Source organism: Ovis canadensis, chromosome 4 (assembly GCF_042477335.2).
Source record: "Ovis canadensis isolate MfBH-ARS-UI-01 breed Bighorn chromosome 4, ARS-UI_OviCan_v2, whole genome shotgun sequence".
Lineage (NCBI taxonomy): Eukaryota > Metazoa > Chordata > Mammalia > Artiodactyla > Bovidae > Ovis > Ovis canadensis.
The window spans coordinates 119,432,007-119,457,292 of NC_091248.1; the positions used below are offsets into that span (position 1 = coordinate 119,432,007).

General features: G+C 46.8%; 1 protein-coding gene and 1 non-coding gene across 3 annotated transcripts in view; both read left to right on the plus strand.

Annotated features, from left to right (window-relative positions):
* TMEM178B (transmembrane protein 178B) overlaps positions 1-25,286 on the plus strand; it is a 404,469-nt gene that overhangs the window by 325,302 nt on the left and 53,881 nt on the right. The gene's annotated exons all lie outside the window — the stretch shown is intronic.
* TRNAW-CCA (transfer RNA tryptophan (anticodon CCA)) lies at positions 6,291-6,363 on the plus strand. Its single transcript has one exon. It is a non-coding gene; the product is annotated as a tRNA-Trp (tRNA).

Sequence of the window (25,286 nt, forward strand, 5' to 3'; positions counted from 1 at the left end):
TCTTTATCACGTGCACCGTGGGCTTTAAGCCCCAGCTGCCCACTTTCCTGTTATGAACAAGCTTTGATGGTTTCTGTCCTCAAGTGACAAATTTTTGCTTGTTTATGTGTGTTTTTATGTACCACAGCCTAGTCCACAAAAATACTTTACTGTGGCTTGGGGTGGGAGCTTCAGCTTCCACTCAGAATCAAGTGATTTTTACTTGTTGGGGAAATCAGAGCTTCCTGCCTTTTCTCTCCACCTCCAGAGGGATCTCGTCTCACCCCCATCTCTGATGGGGGCTGGTGGGTCTCCTAGTGGGGGTATGCTACACATTACAATCTGGCTTACATTGCTTTGGGGTTTTCAAAGTCAGAAATTCCTCAAACTGCCTGGTGCATCCCAAAATGCCATTTGGTCGGAAATTTTATGTTTAGCTGGAGATCAAGGGTGGAGATCGTAATTTCCCAGCTATGACCTTTAGCTCTCAATCCCTTGTTACCCATGACCTTTCTAATGCATATATCCCCTTGAAAGAAAATTTATGCTGCTTGTACCTCTGCCGGGCCTCTCAAGTGAACTGTACACACAGGATGCTCAGCCTTGGCCAGATTCTGAGCATAGATTTTGTATATTAAGAGTAAACGGATGTTTATGGAGAATACTGACAAGATGTAGCAGAAATGAGAGAAAGACAGGATCACTGTGATCAGAATTCGGAAGAGTTTTAAAAAGAGGATATGTTTTTTTGCTAAAGATGGGCACTTGACTTCCAGAATAGATGGGGTTTGACAGATGGGAAAGGAAAGAGAGAATTCACATGGCAGGACTAGCAGGAGGAAAGGCGCAAAGAGGCCGGGCATCGTGGGGTGTGTGCAGGGCCCAGCGGACCAGGAAGTGCTCAGCAGAACCCGAGGGCCATGAGGCCAGGCTGGGGAGGCTTACTGCTAGCCTGCTTAGCTGCTTCTTTCAACTCTTTATTATGAAGGCTTTCTAATTGTGGCCAAATGAGAGGACTTCCCTTGTGGCTCAGACAGTAAACAATCCACCTGCAATGCAGGAAATCCAGGTTTGATCCCTGAGTCAGGAAGATCCCCTGGAGAGGGAAATGGCAACCCACTCCAGTATTCTTGCCCAGAGAATCTTATGGACAGAGGAGCCTGGAGGGCTACAGTCCATGGGGTCACAAAGAGTTGGACATGACTGGGTGACTAACACTTTATACATAACATAAAATTTACCATTTTAACTGTTTTTGTCTCATTAAAATTTTTTTAATTAATTAATTTATTTTAATTGGAGGCTAATTACTTTACAATATTGTGGTGGTTTTTGCCATACATTGACATGAATCAGCTGTGAGTGTACATGTGTTCCCCATCCTGAACCCCCCTCCCACCTCCCTCCCCATCTTATCCCTCGGGGTCATCCCATTGCAGCCACCCTGAGCACCCTATGCATTTAACTGTTTTTAAGTGGAAGGTTTTGTCTCATTCAGTTAATTCAACTGTCACCACCCCTCCCCCCCCCGCCTCCATCCATCTGCAGAACTTTTTCATCAGCCCCAACTGAAGCTCTCCAGCCATTTCACTTCCCCGTTTCCTCCTCCCCTAGCAGGTGACCACGGTGCTACTTTCTGTTGCTATGAATTGTCTACTCTAAGTATCCCAGATAAGAGGAATCATGCAGTATTTGTTGTTTTGTGGCCAGCTTATCACTTAGCACTACATCCTCAAGGTTCATTTATGTTGAAGCATGTGTCAGAATTCCCTTCCTTTTTAAGGCTAAATGGATGTCCCTCTGTGTGAACATACAACATCTGTTTATCTGCTCATCTGTCTATAGATGTCTGGGTTGCTTCTACCCTTTGGCTATTGTGAAAAATGCTGCTGTGAACATGGGGTGCAAATATCTACTCTGACCCCTACTCTTCTTTTGGATATATACCCAGAAGTGAAATCTGGATCACAAGGTAACCTTGTTTAATGTTTTAAGGAACCAGCATACCATTTTTGTTACAGAAAATTTAAGCATAAAGAAAAGGCATGTAGTAACCCCTCATATTTAAAATAGAGGTCTCGAACCGCCTGGCGTTAGAGATGTTACTTAAGAGTTTGGAACTGAGGAGCAAAGATAATTGTCTAGTCTAGCCTTTAGTTTTCAATCCCATACCAGACATAAACTTCTTACACTTATTTCTTTGAAAGAAAATTTACACTCTTGTCCTTCTGAAAGGAACAGGTGACATTCATAGGTCCACCATCCACGTCTAACAAATGCTGACATTTTTCTGTATTTACTTCATCTTTCTCTCTTCTCTATCTACCTGTCAAAAGTGTTTAATTCTTAATGAACTGCTCCAATGTAAATTTCAGGCTTCATGGTCCTAAATACCCCAGAGTACTTACATACCCACTTTATCGTTACCACATGCAACAAAATGAATAATAATTTCCTAATATCACCCACGCCTAGTGCATAGTCTCACGTCCACAGTTGTCCTGCCAATGTCTTTTGTGGTTGGATTTCCTTTTTTCCAAATTGGAATCCAGTAGCCAAGAGCCATCTGCAGCAGGCATTGACTTTGTCCAGCTGATGGAAAGGAGAGCCTGAAGGTTTTGAGCAGGGAGAGAGGAGATCAAAGCTGAAATCTGGTGGTGTGGACGGCAGCATTTTCCTGGCGCCCCTCTGGGCCAGAATCTAACTCTTGGGAATGGATCGAAGAGACTGAAGTGTGAATTCCCTGCTCCAGCGCAAACCAGATACAAGTTCTGATGGGGCTTGCATCTGGCATTTAGTCTCACTAAACTTTCAACACTTCTGAAAAAGAAGACTTAGAGTGAGTCATTATCAAGTTACCCGAAGTTCTGCATTTACCATCTCCAAGCCCTGTTATTTAAGGCAAATATCTTGCCAGTTCCAGCACTTCGAGCCTGTGCTTTTGTGGTATGTTTAGACGCTGGGAATTCACAAAGTGTGATAATTCATTTTTTCCTCCTTGTAAAGAGAGCCTGTTACCAGGGAAGAATGCTGTCCTGGGTGCTCCAAGGGGTTCCTCTTCCCCAGGATAACACGGTCTTTATCCTTCTCTCCCTCCCTCCATCTTTAGGTAACTATGAAACCAAGAACTCCTAAATCCTTCGTCTGTTACTGAATCAGCAGGATATTTACTGAGTGACAGCTCTTTACTCAGCAGTGAGGAAGAGTCAAAGGAAACAGGAAACACTTGACACCAGGAGAATGAGAACTAATAGAGGCATAATAGGTACAGAAACAATGCGTTCAGCCCAGAGTGTGGCAGATGCTTGGATCAAGGAGGAACGAAGGAGCTGGAGGACTTCCAGGGAGAGATGGGAGTTGAAGAGACTTGAAGGATTTGGGGGTGTGGCTGAGAGGCCAGGAAAAGGGAAAAGGGTTCATCCCCTCAGCACTGTGGGGTCAAGGCTCAGCTTAGCCCTGCTTTAGCCTCTTCGTGTAAGCCCCCCACACCTCGTGACTTGATGGATATGCCCGTGGCTGGCATTCCCAGGAGCAGGATCCCTGAGGCAACATGGCAGCCATCTGCTGCAAAGATGCTCTCACGCTCTCAAGAAGACCTTCATCTTTCTTTCCACTGCTTTTCATGTTTTGTGGTTCTCACAGGCCACACACGTGCATCTCTTATGGGTGCCGTGTGTGGGTTTGGAGAAGGCTAACTAGACAAGTGACTCTTTGGGTATGCAACACTCTATTTGGGGGAATTAGTAAAAAAAAAATATATATATATACACTTTTCACCTTAATTTAGGAGGAATTTATTAGGCTAAATTTTTTTCTTTTCTTTAGACAAAAGGATGGCTTCATTTTTTGGCATTTACCCTATATTACTTATTTATGTTTTCTTTTTTTTTTTTTTTAACTCTCTAAAGACTGGACATGTTGAAGGAAACTCCTCTTCTTGTCTCACTAAATCATGGGCATGCTATGTTACCTGACCTCTCCTTGACTTGCAATTGCATTTCTGGGGGATTTTGTTTGAAGATAGATCCCATCCTGTTTAGTTAACATTTTCTCTCTCTGACTGCAGAAGTGTCCTCTGTGGCTTAAGCAAGACTGGACCGAAAGCAGTTCCATGGTAATTGGCCCGCAGCCTGACCACTGATGGTTTTGGTACATTTTTTTCCAGCTTCCAGGATGGAAACAAGTTGAACTTCTCTAGGAGGAAGTGGGTATGATGACAAGAACTTAGGCTTTACGCGTAAGAGAGTTTGGTTGGTTTAGGTGTGGTCTCCTCTCGTCCTAGTTATGGGGGCTTAAAGCAAAGTAGGGACCCTCCTGTCTACCATGAGAAGCAGCTCAGGAGTCAGATATGGTTTGAATCCCAGTTCTTCCACTTAACTGGCTGTGTGGTGTTGGGCAAGACATCTGTTTTTCTCTTTCCTGATCAGTTATGATACCTGCTTTAAGAGTTGTTCAGGAGATTATAAATTATAAAATGCCTCACCCTCCACAGTTTCTGATAACGGAAGCTAAATCATGGCCCCTGTATAGAATGATAATGTCCACAGCTCCTCTACCCCAGGGGTACAGCCCATGACACAGCTGCTATTTTTTCCCACCACCAGTGTCAATATGGATCTATGGTATTTTGAGCCAATTCTATCCTTTTCCAGTTTTCATCTATGCCTGGTTCATTTATAGATTCTCAGATTCTAAGATACAGATAAAGTGAATTGCATAGCATGTATATCTATATGTATTCTTAGCCCTAGCCCTCCTCCACCTCTCCACTCTGAATTTCCCCCAGTGTGCCAGCCCATTTTAAGGTTCTTATTCCGTGTTTTAAATATGTGCCCCCCACACATGTAAAGTCTGGACTCACCTGCGATCCCCTAACCTTCCATCATCATCTCTTTGACTACCCACAGTCCCCTGCTGCTTCTCACACCCACTGCCTTCCCCTCTCTCCAGCCTCCTGGCATCTAAGCCGCCCCCACCTCCATTGACTTATTTGTGTCTAATAATTTTGATTCTAGTTCTTTAGTTTGGTTAGGTTTCCAAAGAAACCTGGCTGTAGACAAGCTGCGGAACACTCTATAGAAGGAATTCCATGGCACATGGAACAGTTACTGAGAATTTAGCTGTTAATATATACAGCTAAATTGCACAGCTTCCCGGGTTTCATTGTTTTGGTCCTCAGAGTGAGCTCAGTGTGAGCAGGGCTGCTTTGTTATCCCTGTTTTAGGACCAGGAAGCCGAGGCCCAGAGACAGAGGTCCCCAGGGCTTCTGTGTTGGTTTGTGGTGGTACCAGAGGCAGACCTGGGACTTAGTTGGGTGTTTGGTCCACAGTGCTCTCCCCTCCCCCTGCCTCAGTAAACAGGAAACGGCATGATGTGTTTACTGTGCATATACATACACGTATGGCTTTTTATATCAGGGGAATGGGAGAAGAGGACGGGGGTGGGGTTGAGAATGGGTTGGAACCGGAGAGCTATAATTAATTCTTTCTCCCACACAAACCACTGAAATACCACATATGAGAAACAGCATCACCAGCAAAATGCCATGATTACACAGCATCGCTTCGTATTCGGGAGCAAAGAGGGGGTGGTGCTAATTAACAGGTGGAGACGGAATGTTTACAACATCCTATTACTGGTAATGGAATTATCTTCACCCTCCTAATCATCACGGAGACCAGGGCTCCTCCCAGCCAGGCGTCTGGCCATGCCTTGTGCGAGAGGATGAGGCAAGAGGCTTGGGGGTCTTGACACCCTTCCCTGCCCCGCAAGGCGGTGAGGGAGTGCAGAGAACTTGGGAGTGGTGAGGGTGGAGGAGGGGTGGGTCATGACACCAGGGAGGAAGCTGCTCTGCCAGCACCCCTCACCTGTTCCTCTTCCCAAGCTGCGCATCGTTGCCCAGGAGTTTGATGTCCAAGTTCCAGAGGAAGAAAACAGAGTCTCTTTCCAAAAGTCCAAAGAGGCACATGCCCTCCCTCACCTCCCTCCCACACGCCACCCTCCAGCCTGTTTCCCGGGGCATCCCTTGACCACTCAGTTGACCTCCCTTCCTGGAAAACCTTGGTCCTGCTGCCCTTTGGAGACTCAACAGTCTTGGCAGCCAGAAGGATCTTCAGGGCTTGCCCAGCCTGGGCCTGTCACATGACAGAGAAGAAAAGAGTATCAGAAAGGTGAAGTGACAGGGTGTGGCCATTCAAGGTTTCACCAACGCTCAGGCTGATCACTGCCTTCCTCTCTTCCTCATACCTGTATCTGTTCGGAGTCAAGAAGCCTGTCCAGATGGGGCCTTAAAGAAGAGAACGTGGGAGACTTCCCTGATAGTCCAGTGGTTAAGACTCCCTGCTCCCAATGCAGGAGGCCTGGGTTCAATCCCTGGTCAGGGAACTAGATCCCACATGCGGTGACTAAGATCCCACACTCAGCAACGAAAATCCTGTGTGCTGCAACTAAGATCTGGTGCAGCCAAAAGATAAAATTAAATGAAAAATTTGAAAAAAATGATGGGCAAGTCTTGGGGTATCTTCAGGCTCTCTTTAACACTGCGGGTTGGCATGTCTCCTAGAAGTCACTCAGCAGTCTCCTGGAAGTCCACATGACGCTAAGAGAAAGATCATAAAGAAGGTCACTGTCACAGAGCAAAAGAGCACTTCAGTCATCCCCGCCATTTAGGGGGTATTGAAAGCCCTCCAGCAGTTCAGTGTGGGGACAATGGCACCCTAAGATGTTTGTGATTGTTGTCATTCATGGGAGAAAAAGAGAGCCCCAAGAGGACAAAACATCATCCAGACTGAACACTTTTTTTGTCTCACGAACATCACTGAGCGTTGAGCATGGGCATTGTATCAGCACCACCAGCACCATAGGAAGTGAACCACGTGTCAGCTTCCCATTAGTGAAGGTTGATGGTTGTAAGAAAAAATGAACTCTGATTGGTGCTTGGAGCGATGAGATCATGGAATTTTTCTCCCCCAATCTTAGTAGTAGTAATTAACTATTTCATTCATTTCTTTCACTTAGAAATTGCACAATGAGGAAAAAAGATTAAGTAAGCATGAAACTAGGAAAGGTTCCTCTCCCCAGGAGTTCCTAGACCACATTTCACATTGAGTCCTGAGGGCCTTTGCACTGTGAGGACCCTTCTGTGAGGCCGGTCAGTTAGGAAGAATGTCACTTCCTTGAATCTGGCCCCTCCTACCAGCCCTAACATGGAATTATTGGTCTCCAACTTAGAAGGAGCTTGTTCCGAATTTTTCCCTGCAATATGGTGACTGGGAACTCAGAACACAGATTCTGGTAGAAACCATACTATAAACAGTAGGCAGGTTGCCAAGCCAGTGAGTAAAAGCCCATCTGTAACTGAGCTGGGAGTTAGGAGCCCTGGGTTGAGCTCTGTCACTAGCTGCCTCTGTGACCATGGGTGAGTCATTTAGTCACTGCTCCTGATTTTCACACGGATTTTCTTTCTTTTCTTTTTTTTTAATATATTTATTTATTTGGCTACGTTGGGTCTTAGTTGAGGTACACTGAATCTTCATTGCAGATTGCAAAATCTTTCATTGCAGCTCGCTTCTCCAGTTGAAGTGCACAGGCTTAGCCTGTGGGATCTTAGTTTCCCAACCAGGGATTGAACTCACATCCCCTGCACTGGAAGGCTGATTCTTAACCACTGGACCACCATGAAGTCCTGAATACTGCTTATCTTTCTATATTGATTTATACAGAATTTAATCACCATGATAAATCCTTTCCTGAGAAGTTATATTCCAGTTTCTAATTTGCAATGCAGGGAATGAATCTGCTCAGTGAGGGGCAGAAGCAGAGCTGTCCTACTGCTGAGGCTTCCAGCAGCTCTTGGGCAAGTGGGACTCTGATGGGAAGGGGCCCAGCTCTGGCTGTACTGGGGGCTGAGTCAAGGTCCGGAGACCGGGGTGGGTGGATAGGTAGGAGGTCACTAAGATAAGCCTGTGGGGGAGGTGCCACAGCGTGTAGAGATGGACTTTCTAACATGTTGAGGACTCAGTGAGAAGCCTTTAACAGGACTAAGGGTGCTATCAAGGGGGCTTCCCTGCTAGCTCAGCAGTAAGGAATTTGCCTGCAAGGCAGGAGATGAGGGTTGGATCCCTGCGTCAGGAAGATCCCCTGGAGATGGAAATCGCAACCCATTCTAGTATTCCTGCCTGGGAAATCCCATGGACAGGGGAGCCTGGTGGGCTACAGTCCATGGGGTCCCAAAGAGTCAGACCTGGCTTAGCAACTGAACCACCACCACCACTAAGGAAGGGTGGTATCAAAGACCAACTGTAGGATATTGAGACCTTTGCTTGACTCTGGTCTAAAGACCTTTGCTAGTACTTTGTAGCACCTCTTGGAGTCTAACTAGAGGGTAAATTTAAGTTCTTGATTCCAACTGAAAAGGAGGAGACTGCTTTATGCCAGTTTCTTCTGAAACAGGCGTCTAGATACAGTACACTGAGGCTGATGCTTGATCCCTGGTTTTGCTACACTGATGCTGTGACCCAGCCCCTTGTCTTGGAGCCTAGAAACACCCCCAGGGAGGTGCGGGAGCTAACACATGGGAGCTGGACTGACTGGCACCTCTCCTCTCCACTGCTTGACTGCTGCCTTCTCTATACGCCCAGCCTCCCAACTCCTCTTCCCCACCACTGTGGGATTTCTTTTCTCCCCAGAGCTTGGAGCCTCAAACACCAATGTGGACTTTTCTCTGGGCCATCTGCAAGAGCACATGGGAGGCAAATTAGACTGTTAGGCAGGGAGTAGAAGATGTTCTTCGCTAGAATGGTTTGATGGAGAATCCTGTGTTTTCTGGAAGCAGCAGGAGGGGCTGCAGAGGTCCCCAGCGAGCTTGTTCTCATCGCCTCAGGCAGGGGCTCCTGGAGCTGGCAGGTGAGGCAGGCTCTTGTCCATCCCCCTCTGCCCTCTGTGTACAGATGTGGAATCTGAGCCCCAGAAAGGTGAGCTGACTTCTCCAAGATCACAAAGCTAGGAGGCAACAGAGTCAGGGAATGGCTCCGCCGATTTCATTGTTGAAGCTCCTCCTGCTTTTCCTGAGAAGGGGCATTAAGGAGAGAGGATCTGAAGGGCGTTTTCATCAGCAGCTCCCCAGTCATCCCAAATTAGCAAGCATCAAGCTGTAATCAGTGTTCGGTGAGGACGCGGGCAGCCCAGCTTCCGCACCTGTGTGCTTTCTTTGCCTTTCTCTTTTAATTTTGGAAACGTTTCCTATCGATGTAAATTCAGACCAGATTTATCTCCCCCATCCTGACTCCCCTCCCATTTTCTTCTTATCTTCAGGGGCCTACCAGCAGCACCACATGGGCTTTGCCTTTATCTCACAGCCAGCCATGGCCAGTTGAAGTGTTTTCCTAATTACTCCTGAATTTTGGCTGCAGCCGTCTCACTGGATCCCTGGACCTCAGTTGGTCCCTGATTCAGGAGGCACCACACAGGACTGATAAGATGAGCACTGGGGGAAGGTCATGGGAAATATGGGTTGTGGTGGGTCATATTTTAGCATATTAGCTGATAGATGGTCAAGGCAGAATCATGATAAGAACTCAGGCCTTCTGATTCCTCTTTCCAGGTTATGGTGATAAAATGTTCCCACTATGGATTTCCCTGGTGGTTCAGGAGCTAAGACTCTAAGCTCCCAATGCAGGGGGCCCTAGTTTGACCCCTAGTCTGGGAACCACATGCCGTAACTGAAGATTGAAGATCCTGTATGCTGCAACTATTTGACTCAGTGCAGCCAAATAAATAAATTAGAAATTTTTACTATATATTCTTTAAGAAAGCTTTTTAAAATGTTCCCTATAATCATAAATGTCCTAGGAAGATAACTTGTCCTTATCTGGGTTTGCTGGACACCCCAGAGTCTCTGCCCAAGAGATCAGTTTCATACCTGCTTTCCGCATATGTGTCTTTACCGTTTCTCAGAAGGTGATTTCTAGAGGTCATTTGTTAGCTTTCTTTGCCTGCATATTTACTGGCATTAAAGGGAGAGTCAGATGACTTCCAGACTGCTAACTTGTCAGGGGCAGATCTACATCTCTCTGAATTCTTTTCTTCTGCTGGTCCCAGAGATTTTCTGTTTTGCTCTCATTTTTAAAGTGGTGTCTTACTTTGGGTCTTGGGATTTTCACTGCTTCTTCTTGCCTCGCTATTTTTGAAAATAAATGCACAGGTAAAGAAAGTTCAATGGGCAACAAAATACCTATTCAGGAACTTTTAAAACAGTCTCTGATACAGCAAATTCTTTTGGGATCTGGGATCACAAAGATGGACTTAAGCTGGACTCTTTTCCCAAGGAGTTGATGGTCAAGTGGAGGTTCCAGATGTAGAAGGAAATATTTATAACATTATCTCCAAGTGCTATAGGTCATCATACACCCACTGGTAGGGGTTATCCTGGTAGCAGGCACGCTGACACCCTGGGAATTCTATAGTTGTGGACCAAGACTGATTGAGTTCACTGCTTTTTATTTATTTATTTTTATCATTTGTACAGCTAGTCACCAGATGATAGGAACCAAGATCCGTGCAGATTAACTCAGATCGAATTTCAGAAGCACAGGCAGGTTTCTGTATCCCCTCCCTCTCTTTTTTCCAGGTCCATCTGCCCTGAATTCCCAGAAACCTTTCCCCCGACTGCTCAAACACACCTGCATTTTCCACCTAATCCCACAGCTTCAACGCAGGCCCTGAGATGTACATGTCACTTTAGCTTGGATCACTTTTGCCCTGCCTCTCCCAAGTCTGTTTCATCTTTCCTAGAACCTCCTTTCTCCTCTTCTTTGTTCCAAGCAGGGAGTACACCCACCCCATTCCCAGAATAGTGTCTTTCACCCATACTCTTGTTTAAGGCAGCTGGCAACTTTACACGGGAGCTGAGTTGCATGCGATTCTGAGAAGAGATATTTAAGTTCTGTTGTAAAGTGAGGGCCTGCATAACACTCACAAAACAGGCTGCAGCCTACTCTTCCTGGGTGCTGGGGTGGGAGGTGGTCAAGGGGGGCTCCAGGAGGAAGTAGCCTTTGAGCTGGGGCTAGAGCAGGGAAGGTGTTCTTTTTACAGAGAGTCACTGGTGGGACAGCACGGAATCTATGGCAGGACATGGTGTGTCTTTGCTCTGGCCCGTTCTCTCTGCCCCCAGATTAGATGGTGACCAGCTGTCCCAATGTCCTACTTTTATTCTCTAAAATCTCCGAAGGCTTGCGGATCACTTCCTCCTGAAGGACCTGCTAGAAGCACTATTAGGCAGCCTGAGAGTGAGCTCGTGACCATTAAACAGTCCAAGACTGAGATAGCTAACTGATTAGCTAGGGAAGTTATAGCCTGAGAGTCCAGTGCTTCTGAATCTCTGCAGTGCCAAGGAATCATGTTCAGAAACTTAAAGACCTGCCTCCCATGCCGAATAGAATGGTCTGGGCTCAAAAATTTATCCAACTTATTCACTGAGGAGGGAACCGGTAAGATGGAAAACCTGGTTTGAAGACCACTGAAGAGCAGTGGGTTTTGTGTTTCAAGTGTTGTGTGTTCAGTTGCTCAGTTGTGTACGATTCTTCGTGACCCCATGGACTATAGCCCTCCAGGCTCCTCTGTCCATGGGCTTTCCCAGGCAAGAATACTGGAGTGGGTTGCCATTTCCTCCTTCAGGGGATCTTCCAGACCCAGGGATCAAACCCGCATCTCTCGTGTCTCATTGCATTGACGTGTGGATTCTTTACTACTGCACCACCTGGGAAGCCCCTTTGTGTTCCATCAGTTCAGTTCAGTTCAGTCGCTCAGTCGTGTCTGACTCTTTGTGACCCCATGGACTGTAGCACGCCAGGCTGCCCTGTCCATCACCAACTCCTGGAGCCTACTCAAGCTGATGTCCATTGAGTCAGTGATGCCATCCAGCCATCTCATCCTCTGTCATCCCCTTCTCTTTCCGCCTTCAATCATTCCGAGCATCAGGATCTTTTCAAATGAGTCAGTTCTTCACATCAGGTGGCCAAGGGAAAGACATTTAAGATATCCTAGAAAAGGAAATAAGATTGCTAGGTTAGATACAAAACTGGTTATGAACCACAGGGCAATAAACAGTAAGCACTGACTAGGCTTATCTTTTCTTCAGGCTGGAAATCATTTACATCTCTACAGGACAATATTCATTTGCATTAGTCTTGGATGAAATCATTGGTTTGCTATCAGTTTTCTAAAAGTTGACATCTACCTGGATAGAGCTGTAAATATCCTAATCAATAGTAAATAGCAAATCAAACTGAGGCAGAATCAGACAGCCCCAGGCAGCCAGCTGCATACCTCCTGCTAACTCAGTAAAGGAACCTACAGTAAACCCTTTGTTCCATTTCCAAATCTTGGGCGATTTTTTCTAACCCCAGGAAAGGTGGCCTTAGAAATAAGCTCGTAGGAGCTTTGCTCTCTTTTTTCCTTTGTTAATAACAACAGCAAACACATATTGAACACCTTCAGTATGCTAGGTACTCTACTGCGTCACGGACATCACGGTCATCATGGTGAAGCTTAAGGTGAGCCCTGCCCTTCAGGACTTCTCTACACTCACAGCTGCTACAAAGAAGGGTTACAAAGAGAAGCAGCACAGGCCATTAGTGTTAGTCGCTCAGCTGGGTCCCACTCTTTGCGACCCTGTGGATCAGGCTCCTCTGTCCACGGGATTCTCCAGGCAAGAATACTGGAGTGGGTAGCCATTCCCTTCTCCAGGGGATCTTCCCGACCCAGGGTTAGAACCTGGGTCTCCTGCTTTGCGGTTGGATTCTTTACCATCTGAACCACTAGGGAAGCTCTAGCACAGGCCATAGATATTATTAAAGTTCTGGGAAGAGGAAGCTCCCTTCTGGCCTGGAAGGGCAGGAGGGCTTCTAGAGGAAGCCCGTTGGTGCCTGCCGGTTGAGCTAACCTGGTTTCCCCTCTCTGGAGTGTGGGAGTCTGCCTGTCTGCCCAGGTGGGTGTGGATGCCTGTCTTTGTGTGTTCTCCAGGGTGGGAAGTTGGGGCTTCCCAACGATTCGTCTCCTCCCTCCCACCAGTGCCTGTCATTACTGCTGGTGTTTCTCCCGTTGGAGCTGCATCGTGGTGGATCAAACGCTCCGTTTTGTCTACTCGCGCCGCCAGCCCAGGATCAAGCTAGTGGTTGCTCCAGTGTGCAGACAGAACCGAGTGGGGGAGGACAGGAGTGAGAACTGCCGGAGCCGGGGCAGAGTCAGCGTCTGAGCAATGGCCTGGAGATGGCAGGACAGGCATGGACTGGGATGGATGGACAGGCTGAAGGAGACAGAGGTTACAACCTTGGCCGGTTTGTGGCTGTAATTGTCTGGCTCCCACCAACCTATTATTACAGGTACTTAGCTGAGCCTGGGAGAGGCCCGAGGTGCCAGGCGCTCAGAGGCCTGAGTGTTGACAGTGAATGCAGAGCTGGGGTGGACTCTGGGTTAGAAGACAAAGGAGTAGGACTGTGAAACAGATACTTACTTTTCATTGTTCATCATGGAATCCCTACCCCCTTAAGGAGGAGGGCTTCCCTGGTGGCTCAGACAGTAAAGAATTCAGCTGCAGTGCAGGAGGCCTGGGTTCGAGCCCTGGATCGGGAAGATTCCCAGGAGAAGAGAATGGTAACCCACTCTAGTATTCTTGCCTGGAGAATCCCATGGACAGAGGAGTCTGGTGGGCTACAGTCCATGGGGTTGCCAAGAGTCAGGCACAACTGAAACGACTTAACACTTCACTTCAAGGGGGAGCCTGCTACCTTGGGCAGAGCTCTGTTGAGTGCTGTTTTCTGCAATCAGACAGAGGCAGGCCCCAAACCAGAGCACAGGTGCCCTTTCCTTTATGCAGTGTGGCTGGTATGAACTGCTTTTGCCTTGGCTTGTGGTCATTTGAAAGACCTGCCCGAATCCTCATTTGGGTGCCACCCAGGGCATTGTCTAGGTCAGCCTGGACCAATAGAAATAGAGTGGGAGCCACATCAGAAAAGGCAGTGGCAACCCACTGCAGTACTCTTGCCTGGAAAATCCCATGGACGGAGAGCCTGGTGGGCTGCAGTCCATGGGGTCGCTAAGAGTCGGACTCGACTGAGCGACTTCACTTTCACTTTTCACTTTCATGCATTGGAGAAGGAAATGGCAACCCACTCCAGTATTCTTGCCTGGAGAATCCCAGGGACAGCGGAGTCTGATGGGCTGACGTCTGTGGGGTTGCACAAAGTCAGACACGACTGAAGTGACTTAGCAGCAGCAGGAGCCGCATACATAGTTCTTCCTTTTCTAGTTGCCACATTAAAAATAAAGTCTAAAATCAAACAGGTGATATATATAGATATATATATCTTATTTAGCTCAGTAGGTCCAAAATACCATTTCAACATGTAATCAAAATAAGAAATATTAGTGATAATTTATACTCTCTTCTTTCTACTTGGTGGCACATCTCCACTTGGACTAGTCAAGTTCTGGTGCTCAGTAACCACACGGAGCTCAGGTCAACTTTCCTGGACAGCACAGACCTGGGCAGGACAACCAGGAGCTTATATTCTGTGACATCAGGACTGTGGTTCAGCTAGTCTCTACAGTGAGCCCTGGGTCAATCCTAAAGGAAATCAGTCCTTATTATTCATTGGAAGGACTGATGCTGAAGCTGAAGCTCCAATACTTTGGCCACCTGATGCAAAGGGCAGACTCATTAGAAAAGACCCTGATGCTGGGAAAGATTGAGGGCAGGAGGAGAAGGGGGCAATGGAAGATAAGGTGGTTGGATGGCATCACCGACTCAATAGGCATGAGTTTGAGCAGACTCTGGGACGTGAGTTTGAGCAGACTCTGGTGTGCTGCAGTCCGTGGGGTCGCAAAGAGCTGGACGTGACTGAGCGACTAAACAGCAGTAGTGGGTGGTAAGCGGGCTGAGCGGTTTATCCCCACTGTGTTAGTTCCTGGGGCTGCTGTGACAGTGTACCATAGGCTGCGCTGCTTAACACAACAGGAACTTCTTGCCTCAGTTCTCCAGCCCAGAAGTCCAAGACCAGGGTGTCACCAGTCTCTCCGAGAGACTCCTTTCTGCCTCTTCAGCACCTGGTGGCTTCAGGTGGCCTTTGACCGCGGCAGAGCCCTGTGATCTCTGCCTCATCATGACCTTCTCCCCTGTGTCTCGTGTGCCAAGTCTTCCAGTCCTTTCTCTTCTAAGGACACCTGTCACTGAATTTTGGGCCCCACCTAAATCTAGGATGGTCTCACTTTGAGATCCTTAAGTTATTTCATCTGCAGAGACTCTATTTCAAAATAAGGTCATATTCACAGGTGTTAGGGGTTAGGACTTGGACATTGTGGCTTTTGTGGGGACACAATGCACCCCATTACACCCATCTTACATATAAGGATGTTGTGGCTCCTTCTCTTCCAGGGTTATATGACTGCTCAGCAACACAGCTGGGACAAGGACCTAGCCCTTCTGTGTCTGGTCCAGGGTCCTGTCCACTACGCTGAGCAGCCGTCTGACCACAGCCAGCACCCCACGGGCAAGGCTGCAGATGACGTTCCCCTTTGCAGCCTCTGCTGTGCATGGGGGCACATGGTGCTGCTGCTTTGGGCCTTGCCAGGCATCCTTCTTTCCTCCCACATCAGCACAGGCTTTTCTACGTGACCTGTCCTGGGCACCTGTGTGCATGGGTCCTCAGTTGCACTTAGTCATGCCTGACTCTTTGTGACCCCATGGACTATAGCCCACCAGGCTCCTCTCTCCATGGGATTCCTCAGGCAAAAATACTGGAGCGGACTGCTATTACCTCTCCAGGGGATCTTCCCAACCCAAGGGTTGAACCCAGGTCTCCTGCTTGGGAGGCAGATTCTTTACTGCTGAGCCACCAGGGAAGGCCACCCTGGGCAGCTGCTTCTTGCTCACTCCTTACAGTGGAAACTAACATGTTTCTGTGGCCCTCCCCAGCCCCACTGGGGCACTTGAACACAGCCAGATCTGCAGGCCTGGAGTCCTAACCGCATGCAGGGAATTTGGATATAGGAATTATAGTTCCTCGGACAGTCTGGTGCCATGTGGGCAACTGGGCCTTTGGGTGCCGTGCAGCGTACCCAGGGCAACCGGACTCTGGTGTCCACAGCAGGCCAGAGGCAGGTAGTGCTGATGATCTCATGTCCCTGGGACAGAGGAGGGACATCCTCATCCTGGAGGCCTTTCCTCAAGCTCAGAGACAAGGTCACGGTCTCTCCGCACAACTTCCTTGACTTTACCTGAATTTGACCATGGGACCCATTTCCCCAAATATAGAATGAGAAAAACACACTCCTGGTCAATCTCGCAGGCTGAGGAGCACAAATGAGCTAAGGTATATGAAAGTGCTTTAATGCAAGTGGTGAGGATTACTCATGATATTACCCTTCGACCCCCACCTTACCCCATCCACAAACTGGAATCCAAATTCCGGAACATGTGTACCTGCCCCTCTGCCCAGAGACAGGGCCAGCAACCTAGACTTTTCAGGGCCTGCCCTCCTGGGGCCTGGGGTCCAGACTACTTTAAAGGGGGAGGCATGTGCCTCCCACTGCCATGGAAACCTCTGGGCCTCTTTGACATGGGGGTTGGGCTTCCTGGTGTTGTGAAGCAGCTGTGACAGGCTGTACAGACAGATTTCCATTTTAATGGCTGTGTCAGGGCATCAAAATGTCTATGTTACATTAACGGAAGCCCATTGCCACTGGATACAGAGGAGGTGTGCCGCACTATTTATTGTCTTTTTATCTGTTTTCCTAAAACTGGGCTGTTCAGGTTCAAATAGCAGATAAAGTTGCCACCCACTTACCTCCACCCTGTCATTTTCCAGCTCACATCTCTTCACTGCACATTGTATGTTAAATGTGACATTACCAGGGTGTCGGAAGCCCCTAGCAGTACCCTCTGAAATTTCATTTGTCCACTTCCTGGCAGCTTATAGGGGTTATTTGCATTCCTTCCTTTTCTTGCAAGGTCCCTGGCTCTGGTTTCCAGCTCTCTGCGTTCTGGCTTCTTCTTCTCCATCTTGTACACCAGGAGGCCCCTGCTGTCATCAGGAAGTTTCTACCACTGTCTATTCATTGCCTTGTCCCCACCTTCTGTCCTGACTCTCTACTTGACCCAGCCCACAATCCTGCTCCCAGACTATACCAGAGTGAAATAAGAAAATGAGAACTTCCCACCACTCATGAATCCTAAGGACTCTTAGCAAAGCAAAACAACTACTAATTCAACCCCACATCACTTAGAGAGTGATGTCTGCGTGTATTAAGATTATTTATCATGATGTGTTCTTGCACAATTATTGTACATATATCCTAGATCAAAAGGATGTGCTGCTTTCCCGTAACTTTTATCAACTCCTAGAAAAACAGATTAGCTGAAGTGTATGTAGGATGCTAAAGTTTTCACTTAATAAAACGCATCATATTCTAATTGGGATGAAAAAGAAGCAGTTTGTGTGGGCATACATGGCAATAGGTTTTTGGTTTGAATAATTCTGTACCTTCAGTGTCATAAGATAAAAATCCATGTCCCTCAAATTCTAAAGGTGAAGTGGGATTTTGCTCCAACTGATACACTTCTAGAATTCACACCCCCTGGCTGCAAGAACTAGAGATATAATGAAGTGAATAGCCAATTTCTTTATAATGAATTAACAAAGAAAATGAAGTGTTTTGAATGGAGCCGAGGAAAGGAAGGACCATGATTCTCTCATGTTTAGTTTTTTGGTTCTGTAAGCCAGAGTTCGGCACATCGTGGCTCGTGGGCCAAATTCAGCCCACCCGATTGGTTTGCATGTCGTCTGCTGCACTTCAGGGGCAGAGTTGAAGGCAGAGACAACAAAGACCCTATGGCCTGCAAAACCCAAATATTTACTGACTGGCCCTTTAAAGAAAAAGTTGGCTGAGCCTTGCCTTAAGCTTTTGTGCACTCTGTGTGGTTCAGCATCCATGGGTGAGTTTAGCATCCATAGATAAGCTTAGCTTCCATGGGTGGGTTTAGCTTCCATAGGTGGACTTCTTGGCAGGAACAGTCCCTGAAAAATTCAACCTAAAGGTTTTGAAAGGCTATCTTGTTTGATGTCTGAACCAACTACATAAAACCAAAGCAAACCAAGACCAAAGAATCAGTACTCTCTAGTGTGGAGTGAGTGTGCACGCGCATACACACACACACACACACACACACACACAAATACAATTCCGTGTCAAATAATCAGAAGGTTGTATTAAGACTCTTCTTTGTAGATTGTGTACCACCAGGTCTCTTATTCTGTGCTGTTCTCAGGAATGAAAATGGCATCATTAACAGCAGCAAGTAGTACCTTAGTGGCGAGAGTCCCCAACATTGTTGAATGCTTACAGTACACTTTCAGCATCTTATATATTCAAACAACACTGAGAGGTGAGTGGAACAATGACCCATTTTACAGATGAGGAAACTTCGGTACAGAAAGAGTAACTTTTCCGTGTCACACACTTGCGAACATCATGTTGGTTGAATACGGTATGCCAAGCATTGAATTAGAGCAGGCTTCCCAAACTGGATAGCTTGTTAGAACAGAAGCTCCGTGAGTAAGTCTGTGGTGGGACCTGAGAATTTACATCTCTTAACAAGTTCCCAGGCTGGCGAGGCTTGCTGTCACAGAGAGGAGGGCAAAGCCCTACAGAAAAGAGGGGCGAGAAACTCTTCTCAGCTGCATTTTATCTGGGACCCTTGCTAACTCCATTTTAGGCCATTTTTAAAAAAAAAATTATAAGCCAGCTATTGAGGGTCTCGAGAAGGACGATGAAATGTTCCTTTTGATTCCGTTTTGCTGTGTGACCTTGGAGCACTTTTTTAACCTCTCTGTGTGGCTGTTTCCACATCTGTGAAGTGAGGAGGATGTTGGGTTTTTGTGAGGAGTATCTGGGGCAGTGTTGAAGTAAAATGCCTCCAGGTACACAGGTACGTTGTAAGTGCCCCACTTACAACCTCACTTAGGAACCACTGAACTCAAGTCTGGAGATGCAGTGATTGAACCAGAGGCGGCTGTAGTTGCTTCCCCCCCTGGAGCTTACGCGTGTGGGTAGATGAATGAAGGAAGGAACGAAGGTCTCGCGGGGGAGAAGGGGGAGGGGGGAGGATACCGTCGCAGTGCAGTGTGGGAAGAGCTATGGCCGGGGTCAGGGCGGGAGGTGCAGGGAGCAGAGGGAAGAAGCCATCTCAGTCTGGAGAAGGCTTCGTGGAGGAGGTGGCCTCGGGGGATCGAAGGTACAGGACGCGTCATCCAGGCGGAAGGAGGGAGCGAGTTTACGCCCAAGGAGCAGCAGGTGAAAAGGTCCAGAGTTAGGAGAGCAGGAGGCGGGAGAGCCAGGATGAGCTGGGGCTTTCCTCTTCATCAGTGTGAAAGCTGCACTTGCGGGCTAGGGATGCTGGGGCTGGGGCTCGGGAATGGAGGAGATGAGGCTGGAGAGGGAAGAGCAGACAAGGCCTGGGATTTCATCCTAAAGGCAGCGGGGGAGCCCCTGCAGGATCTTCAGCTGTGGGACGGCAAGATCAGTTGTGCGCTGGAGAAGGTTGCAGTCACTCCCAGGCTGGAGCTGGTCCACCACATAACCCTGCCAGGAGCAGTAGCAAAAGGCCATGAGAGATGAGGGCACAGCACTGAGAGAAGAGGGGCGAGAAGCTCCTCTCAGCTGCATTTTATTTGGGACCCTTGCTAACTCCTTTTTAGACCATTGGAAAAAAACATTATAAACTAGCTATCGAGGTCTCGAGAAGGATGGTGAAATGTTCCTTTTGATTCCGTTTTGCTGTGTGACCTTGGGCCACTTACTTAACTTCTCTGTGTGGCTGTTTCCATATCTGTGAAATGAGGATGTTGGGCTTTTGTGAGGAGTATCTAGGACAGCGTGGAAGTAAAATGCCTCCAGGTACACAGGTACATTGTAAGTGCCCCCCACGGGTTTGGTGTCTTTATTAATTTATTTGAGTTAGTATTTTTGCTTTCCTAGGAGAGATGATAAGGCTGGATATTTCTCTTTCGTCTCTGGTCTCCGTAATTAGCCTGTTTTCTTTAAGAAAGAGAACAAAAGTCTCTCCCAGTACACAATCGTAAGTGCTTGTCCTCTTTGACTGTCTTTGTCCTTTTTTTTTTTTTAAAGAAGTAATTTCATGGCTCGTGCACTTGAGAATCCATCAGGAAAGCAGGAGAGCAGGCCTTAGCTATCAGGCAGACGATCGCCCCTGCTGAGCACTCATTGGCAAAACACAGCTCTGTTAATTAACACAATGTGGGATTGGAGCTCTCTGCTTCTCTCAAACTCGCCTTTTCTCGCTTGGGGTTTGCGCTGTGGCCTCGCTCCTCCTCTGATCTCTGGGGACACGTGTGTCTCTGGGCCACCCCCTCTGTCCTTGCTCGTCCTGGGCTCAGCAGCTGGCAGGACAAGGCCAGGTGCCTCCCACACACTCACCTGTCCTCTATGCATCTTGTTCTGTCTTTTCTTTTCTTTCACCCCAAAATCCCCCTCCCCTGCTTTCTGGAAAATTTCCTGATTTCTCCCCAGTATAAAAGGAGACTAGCATTTCTATTCTGAGCACTTTGCTTTGACTTGGCGTGCCTCCCTGGTCTTCGGCAAGGTGCCTGGGCTGTATAATGAGCCTCTCTCTGCCCCGCAGCTGAAGCCCCATGTAGCCCTGCTGTGCGGATGCAGACGGAGCCAGTTCCCCCAGATGAAACCCCTTCATAGATGCGCTCAAGAGTCAGCTCTCCAGCTCTGGTTGTTCTCACTCTCCTACTTCCCTTGAGACTGTATCCTCAGGCATTTTTTGTTTGTTTGTTTAACATACTGGCTTGGTCAGGAAAAACCAAATGAACTTTTTGGCCCACCCAATACAGGCTCAGACAGTAAAGAATCTACCTGCAATGCAGGAGACCTGGGTTCAATCCCTGGGTGGGGAAGATCTCCTGGACGAAGGCATGGCTACCCTCTCCAGTATTCTGGCCTGGAGAATCCCGTGGACAGAGGAGCCTGGAGGGCTACAGTCCATGGGGTCACAGAGTGGGAGGTGACTTAGAGACTAACACTTTCACTTTCAATACATAAACCAGAGCTAGTAATGGGTTGTAATCCCCCTACACACAACTCTGGCCTGGGACTGGTCATCAGAGACCTAGAAAGAGCCGGCTCAGGAGGTGAGGTGACTTGTGAAGTTCTCCGCGAAGTCAGGTTCTAATCCAGACCTCCCAACCTCTGTTTTGATATCAGTTCTGAAGGAGCTTGTGTGAAAAGTGGGGAGGGCTGGACTGTGCAATGTGTTGTTGCCATTGCCACACTGTCACATCAAAAATGATCCATCATGGCCACTGAACTGTGTCCTTAAGAATGGTCACAGTGGAGGAGACTTGTGGAAGACCAAGGATGGCATCAAGAAGGCTTTCTCTCAAGGCTCTTGTTACAAATTCTTTGATTCGGTTTGGCCTTTGTCTGTTACCTTTTTAATCACTAAAATAAACATCCTTGAATTAAAAAAAAAAAAAAGAATGGTCACAGTGGTACAGTTTCTATGATGTATGTGTGTGCAGGTGCGCCTACTCATGGACTGTAGCCCGCCAGGCTCCTCTGTCCATGGGATTCTCCAGGCAAGAATACTGGAGTGGGTTGCCGTGCCCTCCTCCAGGGCATCTTCCCGACCCAGGGATCAAACCTGCGTCTCTTGCGTCTCCTGCATTGCAGGCGGATTGAAAAAGTTCTGGAGATGGACAGTGGTGATGGTTGTACAACAAAGTGAATGTATTTAATGCCAGCAAACTCTACCCTTAAAAACAGTTGACATGGTTACTGTGTTATGCAGAGGCACAGTTTTAAGAGGCTGGGGAGGGGCACCAGAACTGATATCAGTTTCCTTCAGAACTGATATCAAAAAAGAGGTCGGGAGGTCTGGATTAGAACCTGACGCCGCCGAGGACTTCACAAGTCGCCTCACCTCCTGAGCCGGCTATTTCTAGGTCTCTGATGATTGGTCCCAGGCCAGAGTTTGGTGTTTTAAAAATGAAAACACTTTCAAAGCACCAAATGAACATGTGTGGGAAAACAAAAAGATAAAAATAACTGTTCTGAAAGCCCCACTTATTGATTCAAAGACACTTTCCTAGCTTTGGGATGTAAAAATGTATTATTTGTCATTTAGGTTGTTCACAAAATTATCGTGTTTTGTGTATTCAGTTTAAAAGTATAACTCAGACACCTCGCCCGTTTGTCCAGCGTATTTATGGAGCCTATGTGGGAGGCACAGTGCTCAGCACTGGAGAAAACAATCAGTGCAAAGTCACTAATTGAATTTAATGTAAAACGGTCAACATTTTTCTTACACATAGCTGAACAAGCTGCTGAACTTTCAGAATCTAGCCTCTCTTGGCTCTTGTGGATTTTATTGGTGACTCTCCTTCAGGTCTGCTGCAAAGAGGCAAGTCCAGGTTGTCTTTGCGGCCAGGCTTCTGTTGCAAAGAAACAAGGAAATGAAGTGGTGGAGGAGAGCCCTGCATTCAGCTCCACCCCTTCCCTGGGTCCCAGCGCTTCCAAAACTGGGCTCTGTGGCAACAGTGACTTCACATTTGGGGGTTTCAGGCTGAGCTTGAGTGTATGCCCCTCACATCCCGGGATCACCAAAGAGGATCTGCTTGAGCCAGCTTGTTATTTTTTCAGTGAGAAATGACCCCCATTGGGCAGGGTGTCCCTCTGAATCATCTCCAAAGCATCACGTTGTTATGACAATTATGTGACTTAATAAATGCAGAGTTTTTAGGACAGAGCTGTATTCAGCACATGGCAAGTGCCAGAAATATGCTGTCCTTATTATGAGGCAAGGCACAGTGTCAGACCCTATGGACGAGCGTGTGGAAGGCACAGACCAGCTATAAAATCTGACCAATGTTTGGATGCTCTGAATCAACCTCATTCAGGTAGAAATTGTCCATCAACCTGCTCTAAATGTGCCCCGGGCTTTCGAATTGAGGCCAGTGCTGGATCTTCTCTTGTATTTCTGCTTTTGAACCAGAGGCCCAAGAGATTTACAGCAGCATGAGTTGGTTGACAATAAGATGCATGCTGTTTATTGACCAAAATAAAAAAAAAAATACTTTCACTTAACTTCTGCACTGAGCTTCTGGAATATGTTGGGTTTTATTTGATCACAGCTGTTTGCAAAAGAGCATTTGGAGAGATTCAGATAAGAGAGTGAAAAGAAACTGCTTTGCCAGAAACGTGGAGTGTTCTGGGGACTCAGAACCAAGCCCAGCCAGTGTCTAGTGTCCCCAATAGCTCATTTTCATGGAATGTCTAATATGTCATGTGTGATCCCCTCTAACCCTCATGTTTTGAGGGAGACCCTGTTATTAAGCCCATTTTACAGGTGAAGAAACTGAGGCTGAGAGATGACCAAAGCTGCATGGCTGGCAGGAGCCAGTACTTAAACCCAGGCAGTCTGACTCCAGACGTTTCCGAGTCTCAAGATTCAACATTTCCACTCTTAATGAAAACACACCACTGTGACTGGTGAACTCTTGCTCTTTTTAGACCTTTGGAAGAACACTCAGCTTCACCATGTCACAAAGAAGCACAGATAGTAGCACTCTACTGCATGTCGTGATGGTCTTTTACATGACAAAAGTTGTCAGTGGGTCAACCAATAATATTTCTCGAGCACTTTCTATGTGCCAAGCATGGTGCCAAGTGTAAAGCAATTTTCTACTGTTCTGCATCCTCTAACACTCAGGATTTTACAGCTGATACAGATGCATACACAGCTTCAGGGCACATATACATGTCTTATTTCTACTTGTCTGTAGACAGCTGATTTCATTTCATTTCATGGTGTTTCTCCACCCCAGTCACAGCACATGTCCCTCAGTCTATAATAATTTCAAGTCACACTGGCACTTCTTTCATAGATTCTTGTGTCTGTTCCGATTTTGACAGTGACCTACAGCAAGATTGCTGAGTTGTTGTTTAGTCGCCAAGTTGTGTCCGATTCTTTTGCGACCCCATGGACTGTAACCCACTAGGCCCCTCTGACCATGGGATTTCCCAGGCAAGGATACAGGAGTGGGTTGCCATTTCCTTCTCCAGGATATCTTCTCAGCCCAAAGACTGAACCCACATCCAAGTTTCATGCATTGGCAGGAAGATTCTTTACCATTGAGCCACCTGGAAAGCCCCAGATTGCTTAGTACACAGATACAAAATAGTGTTAAGAGTTTGAAAACTCAACAAATAATATAAGGACTTCTATTAATATGCATTGTTCATCAAGGGCAGAGACGTTACAGGAGGAAAAGAAAGTCTGTCCTTTGGTAAGCTCTTGGTTTCTTTGCCTGGGCATCCTCAGTTGTCTTGCCTGTAGGTAAAGTCATTGAGAATATTTAGTGTGTGGCTGCTCAGAGGATTTTGTTCAGAGCCTGTTGATGGGGAAACCTTTGTGATTAGGCTGTGGAGGCCAGAGGATGCTCAAAGAGCCGCTTGAACTTCCTCCATCCTTATACGCCTTGCCTAAGCCCAAGGACTTCAGTTTGTTGCTGAATTTGTTTCTGAATCACTCTGAATATTTTCCTCTCTCATTGTAAATGCAATACATGCTTATTCTTGAGAATCTGGATGTCACAGAAAAGGATAAAGAAGAATATAAAAATCTACCATAAGCTTCTTCCTGCATGATTAGCCTTTTGGTATATTTTCTTATGTTCTTTTCTTCTTGCTTCTTCTTATTATCATTTGTGATTATACTAATTGTTATTATATGTCTGGGAGCAGACAGAATATACAATTTCATATCTTGCTCTTTTCAACATCATTTAATTTCTTTAAAAACATCATTTTTATGGCTGTATAATGGCCCCTAATGTGAGTATACCATCATTTATTTAACCCTTTCCCAATTATTGGAATAGTTTAGGTCATTATTTTCCCTTTTCACAGCAGGGTTTTTAATGTCTGTGATACACTTCTTACATAGAAGGACATGTTTGGCCAGCTTATAACATTTGGAAATTAATACTTCACTAGAGAATATCTGCAAATGACTTTAATTTCTCAAACTAATTTACTATCTAGAAATATGGAAATTTCAATGGAAAAACTAGTGTCTGGCTTTTATCTCTGTTTATCCCCCACACCCACAAATACACTAAGCTATGTGAATTTATGTTTATGTACTTAGTAATGGCATCTCCTTAACATAAACATTATTTAACTTTGACAATTAAATGATCCCTACAGGGTGCTAAAAGTTGGGT